At 33.3% G+C, this 16,396-nt stretch overlaps 1 pseudogene; it reads left to right on the top strand.

Moving 5' to 3' along the window:
* Positions 1 to 14,673: 14,673 nt before the first annotated feature.
* LOC145952004 (putative O-methyltransferase 3 pseudogene) lies at positions 14,674 to 15,492 on the top strand (annotated as a pseudogene).
* Positions 15,493 to 16,396: the final 904 nt, after the last annotated feature.

Here is a 16,396-nt window from a genome sequence, read left to right as displayed (position 1 = left end):
CTGTAACCGGTGTAGATTTAATTATTTTCTCTTTTATCATTTTTAATTTCATACGGAGTAAATAATTTTATTATAAAAATTAAAATTAATTTGTATATAAAATTTAAATATAATTTTATTAACTATATTTATATTATATTCAATATGATAGTATTATGTTTAAAATTGACACCATAGCATCCATTTCATATACAGTAACTGATTTTTTTTCCACAAATTTTTAATTTAGAATTGATCAAACATAAATTTAACTCATTCATATAAAATATAATTTTTTTATTTTATTTTTTATATCTTCTATTAAAAACAATTCGAGACATGATTAGAAGGTAAATATAAACACTTTTATCAAGAATTCAAATTAATTGTGATTAATAGTTTCTTTAAGACTTTATTTAATATTCATCGCTCGTAAATATTATCGACTCCCTTGACACTTAGTAGCCAGAATTAATCTAAACTAAATTCCTTGTGTTATTTATTTGTAATTTATGACTCATGTCATCTTATATTTGCAACGGATCAAAAAATCTTTTATCTTTGAAATGAATGGTAGTTACAATTAAACCAAGTTAATAAGTTACTAGCCTATTTGAAAATATATTATTAAAAATAATTTATGTTGTTTATTTAGTATTCATTTAAAGATAATTTAAATTTGGTTAAAATGCGTTTTTAGAGTAATTTCAATGGCAGTTGTTTGTCCTATGAAGCAACTCAAACATTGGTTTCTTGCCATTGGAGAACTCTGATGTGGCAACATTGAGTTGCTTGAAGAAGAGAGAGAGTTGTTTCCTCAAGCAACCATTCCTTACCAGATTTCAAGCAAATTTTATTGAACATATTTGGGAACGTTTCGAAAATAATAATGATGAAAATTAATTTCGTATAATGTTTATGTATTTACTATTGTTTTATTTTATTTTTAATATCTACTTATTATGTATTTTTTCTTGTAATTTATTTTCTTTTATTGTAGTGCAATTATCTTTTTTAATAAAAATTTAAATTTGGTTCATAAATGATTAGAGAAAATTCTAAAAATTGATTTTCTTAAAGTTTCTTATCATTAGAATAAATTTTTGTTTGAGTTGTTTAATACTGACATGGCATACTAGGGACCACTTTTTTCATTTTTTTATTACATGAAGCAACTCAAATAAGTTGCTTCCATTGGAGATACCCTTAATCTCTTAAATTTAAGATAAATTTTTTATTATATTTCCAAATTTAAAATCGATCATTTTAGTCTCTATAATTTTAAAAAATCTTATTTTAATCATTATACTTAAATTTTGTTAGGAAATCTATCAAATATTGTTATATAAACTCTATCTACTAATATTCTATTAGTAAAAATATTATATTAAATTTAACTGATGGTGCATAATTGAGACTTAGTCTGTTACTTTCAGATATATTATTGGCGATCAAAAGGACTAAAATAATATTTTTTTAAATTACAAAAATTAAAAATAATAATTCTAAATTTGAAGGACCAAAAATAAATTTACTCAAATCTTGAGAAATTAAAAACATATTTAAATATTTAAAATACACTTAAAAAATTATTGTTGAGACCAAAGACATATCAAAAAAAATTATAATAATAAAAATTAATAAAATTTGTAAACTACTTAAGGAGTGCTTTATTAGCATTGTTTTTTTATTTTCCTTATAAATGATCCTGTATAACTCTTTTGTCTTTGAAATAAAATTTAAATTTTTCTACCAAAATAAATAAATTTTAAATTTATAGTGTACAAAATTTTATGTGTTTTTTTAAGCTAACATTCAAAATATATGCTTAGGAACTAAGTGTACGTACAATACATGTTTTATAAAGAAATGTCCAATGATTTCTTTGAATCATATCCTTTGAATTGAACCTCCCTTTATATGTTATACTTTTTGAACATCATGAACAAAGTCAAGAAGTCCAAAATATTTTCAAAGATTGGTTAAGTGTTTTAAATGGGGTTTAGCGTTTATATAAATATCAAGTCTTTTCAAAAACGCATTCAATAATTAAAAAAAAAAAACAAAAAAACAACAACAAAGCTCTTATCATAGTCCTCTCAAACAAATGAAATCAGGTTAACTTTCAGTTATGTCTCCCGTTGAACATATTTTATACAAACAGCAATTTTATTGTGTATGACGAAGTCTAAATTGTTGTATATAACCATTTGTTTGGCAAAAGAAGGTTCTTTCATACTAAATGGGGAAAATATTCTAGTTGATAAAATTAATTTTTATTAAATGCAGTTTTATGAATATGGGTATGGGCCTAATTATTAAACAGAAACAAGGCTAACAAGATGATGGCCCAAAACAGATTAGCCCTAATAACTACACAGTCAATCAGCCCAAGACCATCCAACTTGGAAAGAGAATCATGAACGCCGCCGCCAATTGACACTAACACACCTAGTTCGATCTTCACACCGCTTATTCGTTTTTAACAAAAAATTAATTTATAATTTTCATCCTCATTAAGGTATAAATAAATTACATTGACACCTCTACACGTTTATATATATATATATATATATTGTGTGTGTGTGTACGCATTTGAGTTTGTGTTTTCTTTTTTTTAAATATTTTTTTCTGTTCCATTTTATGTGTGTTTAAATAATATATAAATAAATAACTCATTAAGTGTCAAATAATATATATGATGCCTAAAGTTCAAAAAAATTCTTCAAACTTTTATCTAGTTCTAAAAATACGAGTTAATTTGTATAATTTTATAAAGGATTATTTAAAATATAATACATTGTCACTTCTTGTATAATATAGTGTGCTTTCAAATTTATTTTAAGATAAATGTTTCTATAATTAAAATTTCTTGTTAGAATGGTTAATTTAAGCTAGATATCTTATTAATCGTATAATTTGGTTTGAAACGCTTGAATTAGTTTGTTAATTATTTTCAAATAAATGCTTTTACAATTAATTAATTATACGTAAAAAGGATGTGCCTTTGTTTCACAGGTGCATGGGTTTGATATACTTGGAAGGCACGTTATGCTGAAAACAAAGAATTTTGGTGTTCTATATATACTCCATAGTGATGCTTTTGCTGCTGATATTTCATAGTGATGCTACACATTAAGGTTATGCAAATGTTTTTCTACATAAATTACTACAAGAAAATGACGATTTTGCGACGGTTATATAGTTTATATTGTGACGGTTAGAACTGCCGCAAAGACAACATTGCGACGGTTTGGAAATCATCACAGAATTGTCCGTCACCAGGCAATTTTGCGACGGTTATCAGAACCGTTGTACAAACCGTCGCAAACTTGGAATTGCGACTCTTTCATCAATTGTCGCACCAACTGCCTCTATATTAACATTGCGACATTTTCATCAACTGTCGCACCAACTGCCTCTAAATTAATATTACGACTCTTTTTTTACCTGTCGAAAATTATATATATTTTTTAATTTTAATAAATTTATTAATGTAACAATCATCATATTTGGTCTCTCAATGGTTCTATTTCACAATATTTTACTATTTAGCGTGTTTTATCCTTACTTGTGCAATTTTTGGGAAACTTCCCAGAAGGTCACCCATCCCTGTACTACTTCAGGTCAAACACACTTAACTGTGAAGTTCTGATAAGTAGGCTACCGAAATCTATATGTATGTTATCAGTATAACTTATACAAATTAATTCATTTAAGTTATCCTCAAATATACAATCTCATATTTGTACTATAATAATAATATATAATAATTTTATATTATGAATAATAATAATAATAGTAATAATAATATATTTAGTTATTCTTTATTTATATGTACTTACTTTTAATTAACATCTACTTATTTCTATTTAAAATTATAACTTAAATTATTTAATTTTATAATTTATAATGATAATATAATTTATAAAATTATAAATATTTATTTATTACATACTTATAAATTAAATTTTAATATTTTAAATAATTATTAATTAATTTAATATATTTATTTACCTTAAATCAAACATATAAAATTCAGAAAAATGTATTTATCCTTGTTTTATTTTCTAATTATCAACTATTAATAAAATACTAACTTAAAATATTATCTAATTATATATAATATTCTCATATCAAATTTAAAAGCAGATATTAGTTATACAAAAATATTAAGATCATATAGTAAATTGTCAATAAGATTTTAGTTAAATAATTTAAAATAATTAATGTTTCAATTATATTGTTAATTAGCAAATAATTTATTCCAAAACTAATTAAATTTTTTATATTAATTATTAGTAAAATTTAATAAATTTTAAATTAACAATTAATTGGATCGATGAAATTCAACACACACCATGAGTTATTGAGCGGAATAACTTTACCAAGAGTTATTTTGTAAGTTATCTTAAATCAAACATATAATATTCAAAAAATATATTTATCCTTGTTTTATTTTTTAATTATCAACCATTAATAAAATACTAACTTAAAATCTTATCTAATTATATCATAATATTTTCATATCAAATTTAAAACCAGTTCTTACATTTTCGACAAATATAAATTTTTCTGAAATATTCCATCAATAATATAGTTTTTCCTACAAAAATTTTCTCTTCGAAAATATAAATTTTCCAATAGATTGAATTTAATTTTATAAGAAATCATCTTCGATTAATATAACATTTTGTATATATGATTTAAGAGTAAAAGATTTTCAATTTAACGGTTGAATTTACAAAATTCACATTTAATATAAAATTATTAAGCGGTGTAACACTTAGTAAAATTTACACCAATGTAATTATAACCCCCCTCATATATATATATATATATATATATATATATATATATATATATATATATATTAAATGTGACTTTTACTAAGTATTACACCGCTCAATAACTTTATATTAAATGTAAATTTGGTAAATCCAACTGTTAGATTGAAAATTCATATCTCTCATAGATTATATATACAAAACTTTATATTAATCCAAGATGATTTGATACTTCATTTTTATAAAACAAAATTGATGTAATATATTCATTTCAAAATACACTAAAATATAAACACTTTGATTACCTTCCAGTTGTTCAATTTTAACAAAATTTGATATACACTTATAAAGTGATATAAACTTTCAATTTAACGGTTGGATTTACAAAATTCACATTTAATATAAAGTTATTGAGCGTCATAATACTTAGTGAAAGTTACACCAGTATAATTACTTGCCCCCACTACTATTTGACATGTACATAATTTTTTATCTAAAAAATAATATTTTTTAAAAAATAAAAATTATATTCTGATAAAATAAAATATAGATTCTGAAAAAAAAAATTTATTTATTTAATATCTGTCAAATTTTTGAAAGAAATTAAATCTCATGTGATAAAATTTTTTTTCTTAATAATGAATTAATTTTTAAAAAAGTTTAATTATAATATATATATTGATATATATATATATGTGTGTGTGTGTGTGTCTTAATATTCACATATATAATGTAATATATTAAAATAAATAATTTTTTGATAAAATGAAATTTGTCCATGCATTTTTATCTTTTGTGTTTTTTATTTATTGTATACGTTGATTGAAAAAATCAAAATAGTAAAATTTTATATATTAATTAAAAAAATCAAAATAAGAAAAATCTGAAGATTTATGTTCCATTTAGAATTGTTATTATAAGATATATTTTAAAATAAATTATCATCTAAAAATATATATTAGATATTAAAAACATATTTATAACATAAATAAATTAAACTGGATTTTTATAAATTTTAACATATTTATTTTTATATTTTTAATAGTGTTATAAAGATGGAATTTAAAATAAAATTTATAAAATTTAACATTGTAAATTATTCAATAATATGTGATCTCATAACTCAAAAATTAAGTTATAAAATGAATATTTATTTATATACTCTAACACATCTTACATACAAGATAAATTCATAAGTTTGTTGAAAGATAAATTTATATTCTAGTTACGATTTTGAAATTATATAAAGAAAAAAAATCGTGTACCTCATGTTAAAGGAAGTATATATAAAATTGTTAATAAAATATAAGTTTATTAACATAATATACATAATACTTAAAAAAAAATTTAATTTTAATAAAAAAAATTGTCTTGTAGATTGCGACGGTTTATAGTAAACCGTCGCAATACTGAAAATTTTGCGACAGTTTATGACTAACTGTCGCAATGTTGAGTGACATTGTTGTGCCTAACGTGGTTTTCGAGCAACACAGGAGGAGACCCTGCCCCCCGGTCACATTAGTAGCACTATCAAGATTGGGGTTAGGTTGTTCTACATCTGCATTATTATGATTGGCATTATTAGACGTAGACATAGTTCTTCCACTCCTTAATCTCATACACTTTGCCTCCCTAAAACTAGTCTAATTATATGTTATGAACTAAACGGGTCCCACCGGGCGTGCCAATTTGTTTACGGTGGAATTAACCATTAATCTTTTACGGGTTCTTTTTATGTAGACTAGCACAGCGCGTGTTTCAATTTAGGTCTATTTTTCGCGCCAAGAAGAACAGAGTGGAATAATTAATGATTACCCATTTCCCAACACTCCTCAACGATCAACACATAACAATTTTCATGCACATGAACGCTTAGATAAATCGAGTGAACAATTATAATATTGACAATACAGATCATGGTTCACTTCAGGTAGTGATTAAATTACATAGAGCATACTCTTCAAAGTACATAATTTCACTACGTGCTTACAAGAACAGTAAGAAACTACACAAGAAATTATACTGTACCTACTCCTAAAACAAGAAAAGAAATGTGGTCAAGAAGCAGTCATACCCGAAAACGATTCCTTGCACGAAAGCCATGTGAGCGAGCAGAGAGTGCTTGAAAGTAGTTCTGATATGAGTTTTCCGACCCGTGTTACGGTCCGTAATCCTTGTATTTATAGAGCAATCAAGAGTGGTTAATTTTGTGCACGTACACCTCTAACTCATAACCGCTATCCACTATGCTTGCTACGTGGTCTTGAGTTATAACTTCCTTTAACCGTCCTCCCACGTTCATATTAACCTCTCGACCTACCTAGTTTTCGAGCATGACTCTTCTCGATCTCGAATATTTGCTATTAGAAGGTGTCCATCTTCATATCATTTTTCGAGGAATCTACATGATTGTTTCGACTTGTTTGTAGTTTTTCGAGTGGATCCAACAATATTATATATAATTGATTAGTAGACCGAATCAAAGTATATATGTTTAGGATAAATATTCCTTTTATCCTTTATCATTTTTCTTGATGAAATTTCTTTCGCTGACCAGAAAAAGAAAATAAGTTTAGCGTAAAAGCTTACTAAAATAAGTTTATGTGTGAGTATTTTTTAAATATGTTATTTAAATGAATATGATTAGAAAAAAAAATGATAAATTTTAATTAGAATTTAATTTTGTAGTCAAGTTTATTAATAAGTTTTCATATATAAAATAAAATTTTGGTTTAAGTATGTTTTTAATCCCTCAAATTTAAGGTAAATTTGTTTTTAGTTCTTCAAATTTAAAATTAATCCTTTTAGTCCCTATAATTTTTTTTTAAAAAAAAAATCTTGTTTTAAATTTGAGAGATTAAAACAAGATTTTTGAAAATTACAAAAACTAAAAATAATCATTTTAAATTTGAGAGATTAAAAATAAATTTATTCTAAATTTGAGGAACTTAAAAATATATTTAAATTTAATTTTTTTATTAAATATAATTACTTTTAAAGTAATTATATTTATAAATAATTACAAAAACAACTACATTAAATAACTACTCGATCATAATTACTTCTTACTCATAATCACTTAATTAACTCACAAATAAGGGATGGGGTGTGCCCACACAAATATTGATAGAAACAATGCGTTAAATGAAATAATATGTGGCTGTACATGTAAAATGTGGTTTAATATCAACCATCATCTATGGTTGAAAAGATTGTGAGAGACTGTAATGAGGTGCTTGTTTCATCTATGTGTCAAGGAGGACAATTATTATTATCAAAAGCATCCCAATTCGCTCAGGTCATGGATGAATTCAGTTTTGGGAACTAGGTGCTAAGAGACTCTGGCTCACTTGGTATAGAAAGAAACAGAGCTTTTTGATAGTTAAATGCTTGGATAGTTAAATGTCTTATATTTAAACATTTAAAATATTTAAGTATATTTTTTCTCTCTATACTAATGTTTATTATAAAGTCTTATATTTATAATTTTAAAGGCTAAAAGTAGTGCATCTTCATAGTAGAACTAGAAAAATCAAAACAAGACAATATTTTTTAGAAACTAAAATCAAACTTTAAAAAATAAATTATAAAGATAAAAAATATATTTTATATTTTTATAAATTTAATACGCAAAATTAAAAAAAAACTAATAATAAAAATAATAATACTTTATAATTATATCATATTTTTATATTTAAATATAAAAATAATTTTTGACTAACAAAATTTACGTCTCATAAACATATATCAATTTTTAATTGTCAATTTTAGTATATTATGTAGATTATGTTTATAAAAAAAAATTTAATTTATTTTTAATATAATATAAAATTATAACAATTATTTTTTTTATAAAAAAAATGAACTCAACTTATACATGAGCATTGGACGGTTGCACATCGGAAGTAGGGATGGCAAATATACCGTACCCGCGGGTAATACCCGAACCCGTCCCCGTTTACATTTTTAATTTAATATCCACTTTCAATTTAATTATATTAAGAAATTTTAATATTTTTTATGTGTGATTATTTATTATAAAATGAGATAGAGAAATAACTTAATTATAATTATAATATAATAAAAAAATAATTTAAAAATATCATATTTTTTTTATAAAAAATAAAAAATAAAAAAAAAATTGACGGATACGGGTATACCCAATACCCGACGGGACCGGGGATGGGGATGAAAATCACATACCCGACAGGTACGGGTACGGGAACAGGGATGAGTTTAACTCGCGGGGACGAGGACGAGTATCATGAAACCCGTACCCGACCCGTCCTGTTGCCATCCCTAATCGGAAGAAACCCAAAGTCCCAACTGTCTTAAAAGATATGACATTCATTAATGTGGATTTGGTGGAATGTAGTTATTCCCTTTAATATCAATAATATAAAAAATTAATGAAATTGAAAGCATCTTAATTTTATTTCTAAATTGTCTAGAATTATTTTGACTACCACAAACAAAATTAAGTTCCCACTTAATTAAAATGTATAAATAAACAAACTAAATAATAAAGAAGATTGGAACTTTACCCGAAGACAAAGACGAAGCTCAGAAGATGAGGGTAAGGTCGTCCAAGTTTGTCATCGTCGGAGATGAGCTGTTCAAATGCGGTATCTCGACTCCCCTGTTGAAATGCTTAACAAAGTCCCAAGCCACCTACGTCATCGAGGAGATCCACCGAGGAATATGCGGTATGCACTCTAGGGCACGCTCAATGGCAACCAAGGTGCTCCGGGATGGATACTACTGGCCCACAATGAAGTCAAATTGTCAAGATTATGTGCAAAGGTGCAAAGAATGTCAGTAGTTCAGCAACACACATCGGCAACCACCTGAAGTCCTCCACAAAATGATGTCATCGTGGCCCTTTGCCCAGTGGGGAATGGACATCCTTGAACCATTTCCCCCGCGAAAGGCCAACTCAAATTCCTCCTTGTGGTAGTCGACTACTTCACCAAGTGGATTGAGGTATGCCCACTTGCGAAAATCACCGCCGATAACGTGCAAAAGTTCACCTGAAAGAACATTATTTGCAAGTTCGGTATCTCACATTCCCTCGTCACCGATAACGGCAAGCAATTCATCACGTAAAGCTTCGAGAATTTCTTCCGAGAACTCGGAATCAAGCACCTTCCAACCTCGGTGGAACATCCCCAAACCAATGGCCAAGCCGAAGCCGCGAACAAGGTAATACTCCAAGAACTCAAAAAGCGACTAGGGAGTGCTAAGGGACAATGGGTTGATGAGCTCCCTAGCATCCTCTGGGCATATCATTGCACACCCAAGTCCACAACTCAAGAAACTCCTTACAGGCTAACCTACGGAGCCGATGCCATGATTCCAGTTGAGGTCGGCAAGACATCTCATCGGTGGCACACCTTTGACAGTGAACAAAACGCTCAAGAAACGACAGTCAACCTCGACCTAATAGACGAACTTAGAGAGGAGGTTCAAATTCACGAAGAAGCTTGCAAACTTTGAGCCTCTAGAAGGTACAACGCTCGAGTCCGACCTCGCTCTTTCCGGGTAGGCAACTTGGTATGGAGACTACAAGGTGAAGCAAGAAGAGACCCATCAGAAGGGAAACTCGCACCTAATTGGGATGGCCCGTTCCGAGTCACAGAAGACTTAGAAAATGGAGCATACCGACTAGAAGAGCTCAGCGGCAAGACCATCCCGCGAACTTGGAATGCCACTCATCTCAAGTTTTACTTCAGTTGAATTGTACAAATGGGTTGTGCACTTTTTTTCCTACTCAGTCTTTTGTCCCAAAAAATAGAAAAATAGGTTTTGGATGAGAGGATTTTTAACGAGGCACACCCACAACATTAATAAAAATGACTCATTTTACTCATATCCCCTCAATTTTACATTGTCATGACATGATTTATATTAAGCCAAGGTCAAATTCGAACCTTGGCATGAATTATATTAAGTCAAGGTCGAATTCAAACCTTGGCACGAATTATATTAAGCCAAGGTCGAATTCGAACCTTGGCACGAATTATATTAAGCCAAGATCGAATTCGAACCTTGATACGATTCATTTTAAACCAAGGTCACATATTTGAAACTTTGCGCAAGTTATATTAAGGGTCGAGTCCGAACCTCAAAAACAGGTTAAACTAAGCCTAAAACTGGATTCGATTCTTAGAATAAAATCAAAGGTCAAATTTGAACCTTGAGACGGATTCGAGTCAAACAAGAAACATCAAAAAGTGCAAAATCAAGAGCAAAATAATCAACGCTGAATAAATAGGCGCAGTTCAACAAGAAAGTTCATACACAAAAATTGCAAAATAAATTAAGTACAGGGAAACCAAAGGAAAATGCCTAGGAGGCAGTGTTATCACTTGTGCTCTCGGACAAGTCATCCTTATTCACCAACTGCCCACCTTGCACATCCTTATTTATGTGCATGGTAGAGAGGTCGACCCCGGGCGCAAGCAACCTAGCTTGACGAGCTGCCTTGAGGAACCCCCTCTCGTGCTCCACCAAAACAGCCCGCTCAGTCTTGACGAGTTTCTTCTCCAAGCTCGTCCTCCCTGCCACCATCGCATCCAGGTCAACTTTCAAGGAGCCAATCTCCTCCTCCATGCCGACGAGAAGCACCTCGTCACACAAAAGCCTCTCGACAGCTTCCCCTAACTCAACCTTCAATGCCTTGACCTCCTCATACAGTGAGCACGCCCGACCCTAAGCAGCTTCGGCCTCCCCCTACAAGACTTGGCGACCTTCTACAGGTCGCCAACTTGGGCAACATACGCCTCATTGGCCCTCATATCAAAGTGACTTCCAAAGACTTCTGAGTCTTTGAAAGATCTCTCCTAGAAGCTTGAAGCTCAGCTTCACTTTTCTTCGCAGCCTCGCCTAGCGCGGCCCTCAAGGCCCGGTTCTCTTCCTCCAAGGGTAGAACTCGGCTCCGCGCACTCTCTAGCTCGCCTTGAAGCTTCGGCCACCTGCGCTTCCAGTGGTCCACAATGGTAATAGACCTCTGCGTGAAGACCTCCGCAAAGTCTAGGCCCTCCACTAGACCAACTTTCTCTATCATTGCCTTGTCAGCGACAAAGGTCGGGTCCTCCTTAAAAAATTACTACGCGGTCACTTTAGAGCTCCACAGTGACATTATGTCCGGAGACACACTCACATGGTCCAATCTTGCCATTGGACGGGTGACGTCGAAGCGTTGTACAATGCACTTCGGCCTCGGAACGCCACCGTGAGAAGACGCAACAGTAGGAGGAGTTGGCGTCGGCGCCTCTGAGCTTGACCCTTTCCCGCGAGCCTTAGCAGAAATAGGCGTCGGACCCACCTACGTAGCAGCAGGAGAAGTCGGCGTTGGCACCTCGGAGCTTGGCCCCTTCCCACAGGCCTCGGCGGAGGTAGGCGTCGGACCCACTTGCACGAAACACAATTTTTTTTCTAATGTACAAAGCAGGAACATCACACAATGTAGAAGAAAAATCATAAGGTAAAGGCACAAACCTGTGTCTCAAGAGCAACCTCTACCACGGGCTCCCTCGACGACCCCTCAGGCGGAGGGCTCCCGGTGAGATCGATTGGGTTGGCATCGGCGGCCCTCGAGGTCACCTCTTCGAGATTGGGAGTGGCTGAGACCTCACCGACCCTCTTCTCTCCCCTCTTCCTCTTTCGACGAGTCTCCAAGGGAGAAACCTCCTCCTCTTCGGGCTCGGGAACCTCGAGCTCCTTCGTATTGTGACGAGCCTTCAGCTCGCGCCATTTGCTTTTTCCCATTAGACCTGCAAACACGAAGGGCCCAACACATAAGAAGGTGAATAAAGACAGAGAATCTAATAATTCAGGACGACGAGGTACTCACTCTCCAAACCCCTCTCCTTATTCGCCAAGTTAGCAAGCGAGAGGACGAGCTTGCAATCCAAGGGACGAGGAAGCGCGGCCAAGTTGGCGATGGCAGTAGTATCAAAATCCGACAGTTGAAGGCTGTTTGACCCATTAAATTTGATCGAATTCTACTGCCAGAAGAGGGGAAACCTCGGCACCCCTCCGAAGTGGAAAACTTTGTCGACCAGCAGGTCGGCCTCAGTAGGCCGAACTCGGAATAACTCCTTCTTGAAGCTCTTATACGACTGGGAATAAAGCTGAAACAACTCCCCAGCCTTACTCCCACTTAGAGATATCCAACCTAGGGGAGGTTCGCCCAATTTGAGTTGGTAAAAATGAAGAAAAACAAGCAACAAAAACCCTATCCCCAAGGCCGAGCACAAAACTTGAAAAGCCCTAAAAAAACCCTAACTATTGGGGTGCAGTTGGCAGGGGACCACATTGATAAAAATTCAAAAAATCACACTCAAACTGTGTAAAGGGTAAACACACACCCAGATCTCTGAAAAAACATTGGTACATATAGAAGAATGGGGTATTCAAAGTACCCGCCATATACACACGCTCACCGGGTTGGCAGGGCTCAACTCGGATGAGCTTGGAGATGGACGACTTACAGATTCTAAGCGATTTTCACATCGCATTCACGTCAAGGAATGACCTGAACACGCTCTCAAACTCCCCAACATCCCCCCCTGAGCCACTCGTAACCTGGGACGAAAATGACGGGGTGAGAATCCTTAGGGTTATTCCCACCCCTCTTCTTTTCAGCAAAGACCGTCTCGCCGGTCGTTGCCTTGCCGCACGCCTTGCCTTTGCCTTTGACAGGCGTAGAAGGTGCAACACTTTCTGCCTCACCAGCCATTAAAAATGGAGGAAAATAGAAAAAGGGGGAAAACGAAGACGAAGGCAAAGAGGGGTACTTGCTACAAGCAACCCTTGAAGAGCAAAAACGGCGACAATGATAGTGCAACGAAGGCACTGAGAGCAAAGCTTAGAGCGACAGAGAAGACGAAAGAGTTAGGGCGGTGAATGTTTGAGACAAACACGCAGAGGAGAGACTCAACGTAGAGAAGAAGCCAAATGAGGGAAATTGGAACTGCACGAAGCGTGAAGAAGAAGCCAAAGAGGTGAAAATGCAAAGTGCGTGAAGGGTGAGAGAGGCAAAATGTTTTGAATGAAAACAGAAATGACACGCGACGACAAAACGACAAGATGTGGCAGGCATTAAATGGGGATCATAATGACAGAGGCACCCCATCATTATAAACCGTCACCCCCAGTAGGCGTCGCCCATGCGTTTCGGAAAACGAGAGGACACTTTATGACACATGGCACTCTACTTAAAGGGGCATAAACGAAGAGTCGTGACCCTTCACTGAACTCGGCATTAACTCCTCGACCCACGGTCTTCGGAGCTCGAGGGCTAGTGTACTATCCGTATCGCGGAACCGAGCTTGAGCTCGGCACTGAAGCGCTAAACGACATCAAATGAGCGCTACAAGACATCGATCAAAACAAAGGCCCACTATCTGAATGGATCATAACCGACCTCAAGTTCAAGGCCCAGATAAACCCTAATTCACACTAAGGTATGTACATGTGCATTACATATACGAGACCCACACACCCACAAAGACTAACTTTAGCATCAGTGTCTCTTTTGCAAGTACCACCCCCATTTCGGAGCAACTGACGTACCCACTGAAGGAGACTCACCAATCTTGCTTAGCAGATCGTCCTCCTTGACCGATCTCCAGTAAAAACATAATTTATACAAAGAACTTTTAATTTAATAGTTAAATAATAAAAATTTAATATAAAATATAAATTATTAAATAAAATAAATCTATTAAAACTTTATCTTAAAATAAGTTTATAAATATCTTTCTCCTTTCGTACAATAGGATCTTTTCGAAATTAAAATTATGAGGACCAAGTAATGAGCGAAGCGATAACATCTACGTGTGAACAGTTTTACCGGATGTTTTTGTCGTACTATGGAGTATAAGTCGCTGCTTAGATCTGCATGTTTATAGATAGACCCAAATAATGTGAGGTTTCATACACCGAATCTAACAAGTAGTTTAAGCAGCAAATTATGGCATCCCATGACGAAGACCACGCTGCCAAACTACTTAGAGCTCAAACCCACATATGGAATCACGGTTTAAGCTTCACAAAATCCATGTCCCTTAAATGTGCGGTTGACTTGGGCATACCAGATATCATACACAACTATGGTCAACCCATGCCACTCTCAAACCTCATTGCTTCACTACCAATCCACCCATCCAAAACTCACTTCATCCATCGCTTGATGCGAATCATGATCCATTCTGGCTTCTTCTCCCAACATATTGATGACACGGAGAATGAGCTACAAGTAAAGTATTCACTCACTGATGCATCCATACTACTGCTTAAGAACCATGAAATGAGTGTCACACCCTTCTTGCTTGCCATGCTTGATCCAATTTTGACACATCCATGGAATCATTTTTCAAATTGGTTCAAAAATGGTGATAAAACTCCATTTGATCTGGTACATGGGATGTCGTTTTGGGACTATGCTGGAAGTGATCCGAAATTGAATAAATCATTCAATGATGCCATGGCAAGTGACGCTCGATTAGTCGCTAATTTGGTGATTGAGAAGTGTAAGGGGGTCTTCAAGGGATTGGAGTCATTGGTTGATGTTGGGGGAGGCACAGGGACCATGGCAAAGGGCATTGCAGAATCCTTCCCTCAGTTGGAATGCATAGTATTTGATCTCCCACATGTTGTTTCTGTTAGACAGCTGTGGCGGCCAGCACCGAAAACGCTTTCGGTGATTTTTGATTTTTAAATCAAAAGCGGGTCCCACATGATAATAAAATAATATTAAAAGTTTAGGAGAAATTACGAAAATGCCATTGGGACTTTCCTATAAATAGGGAAGCTGAAAACCATAATTTTCATCCCAAATCTTCTTCTCTTCTCTCTTCCTCTCTTATACACCTTGAGATCTGTTCTCGGTAGTAGTAGTCTCCTAATAGAAAGGAGTAAGTTATAGAGAGAGAAGTGTTGTAATTTCCTCCCTTTCAGTAAATAATATTTTTTACTGTGGTTATTTTCTCCCTTGTCTCTTTTTACTCATCTCTTGTTTTAGCTGTGAGTAACTATTAAGCCTACTCTGGTCCTAACAGTGGTATCAGAGCCACTAGGTTGTTTATTATTCCGCTGTAGTGTACATTGGTATAGTGCCGGAGAAAATTCTTAGTATGCTCTGTGGCTGCAGTATTGTCTGATCAGTCACATCAGAAAAGAATTATTCTTATTACTGGATTTTATCATTGTTCTAGTAGGCGGTACTATTCTAGTGGAAGTTACTTAAGTCGGTTTAATAGAAGAAATTATGGCAGCAAAGTTTGAGATAGAGAAGTTCAAAGGGAATAATTTCTCTTTGTGGAAGTTGAAGATAAGAGCAATTTTGAGAAAAGACAACTGTCTTAAAGCAATTGAAGGCAGACCATCAGATATTACTGATGAAAAGTGGAGAGAAATGGATGACAATGCTGTTGCCAATTTGCACTTAGCAATGGCTGATTCAGTTTTGTCGAGCATAGCAGAGAAGACAACTGCAAAGGAGATTTGGGACACGCTCGTAAAATTATACGAGGTCAAGTCACTTCACACCAGAATATTCTTAAAGAGGAAACTCTACACTCTTCGAATGAGTGAGTCCACAGTAGTGACGGACCACATCAACA

Source organism: Cajanus cajan, chromosome 9, assembly GCF_000230855.2.
Source record: "Cajanus cajan strain Asha chromosome 9, NIPB_CcT2T_4, whole genome shotgun sequence".
Classification (NCBI taxonomy): domain Eukaryota; kingdom Viridiplantae; phylum Streptophyta; class Magnoliopsida; order Fabales; family Fabaceae; genus Cajanus; species Cajanus cajan.
The sequence above is the reverse complement of the archived record's forward strand: the minus strand, read 5'-3'. Positions and strand labels throughout refer to the sequence as shown.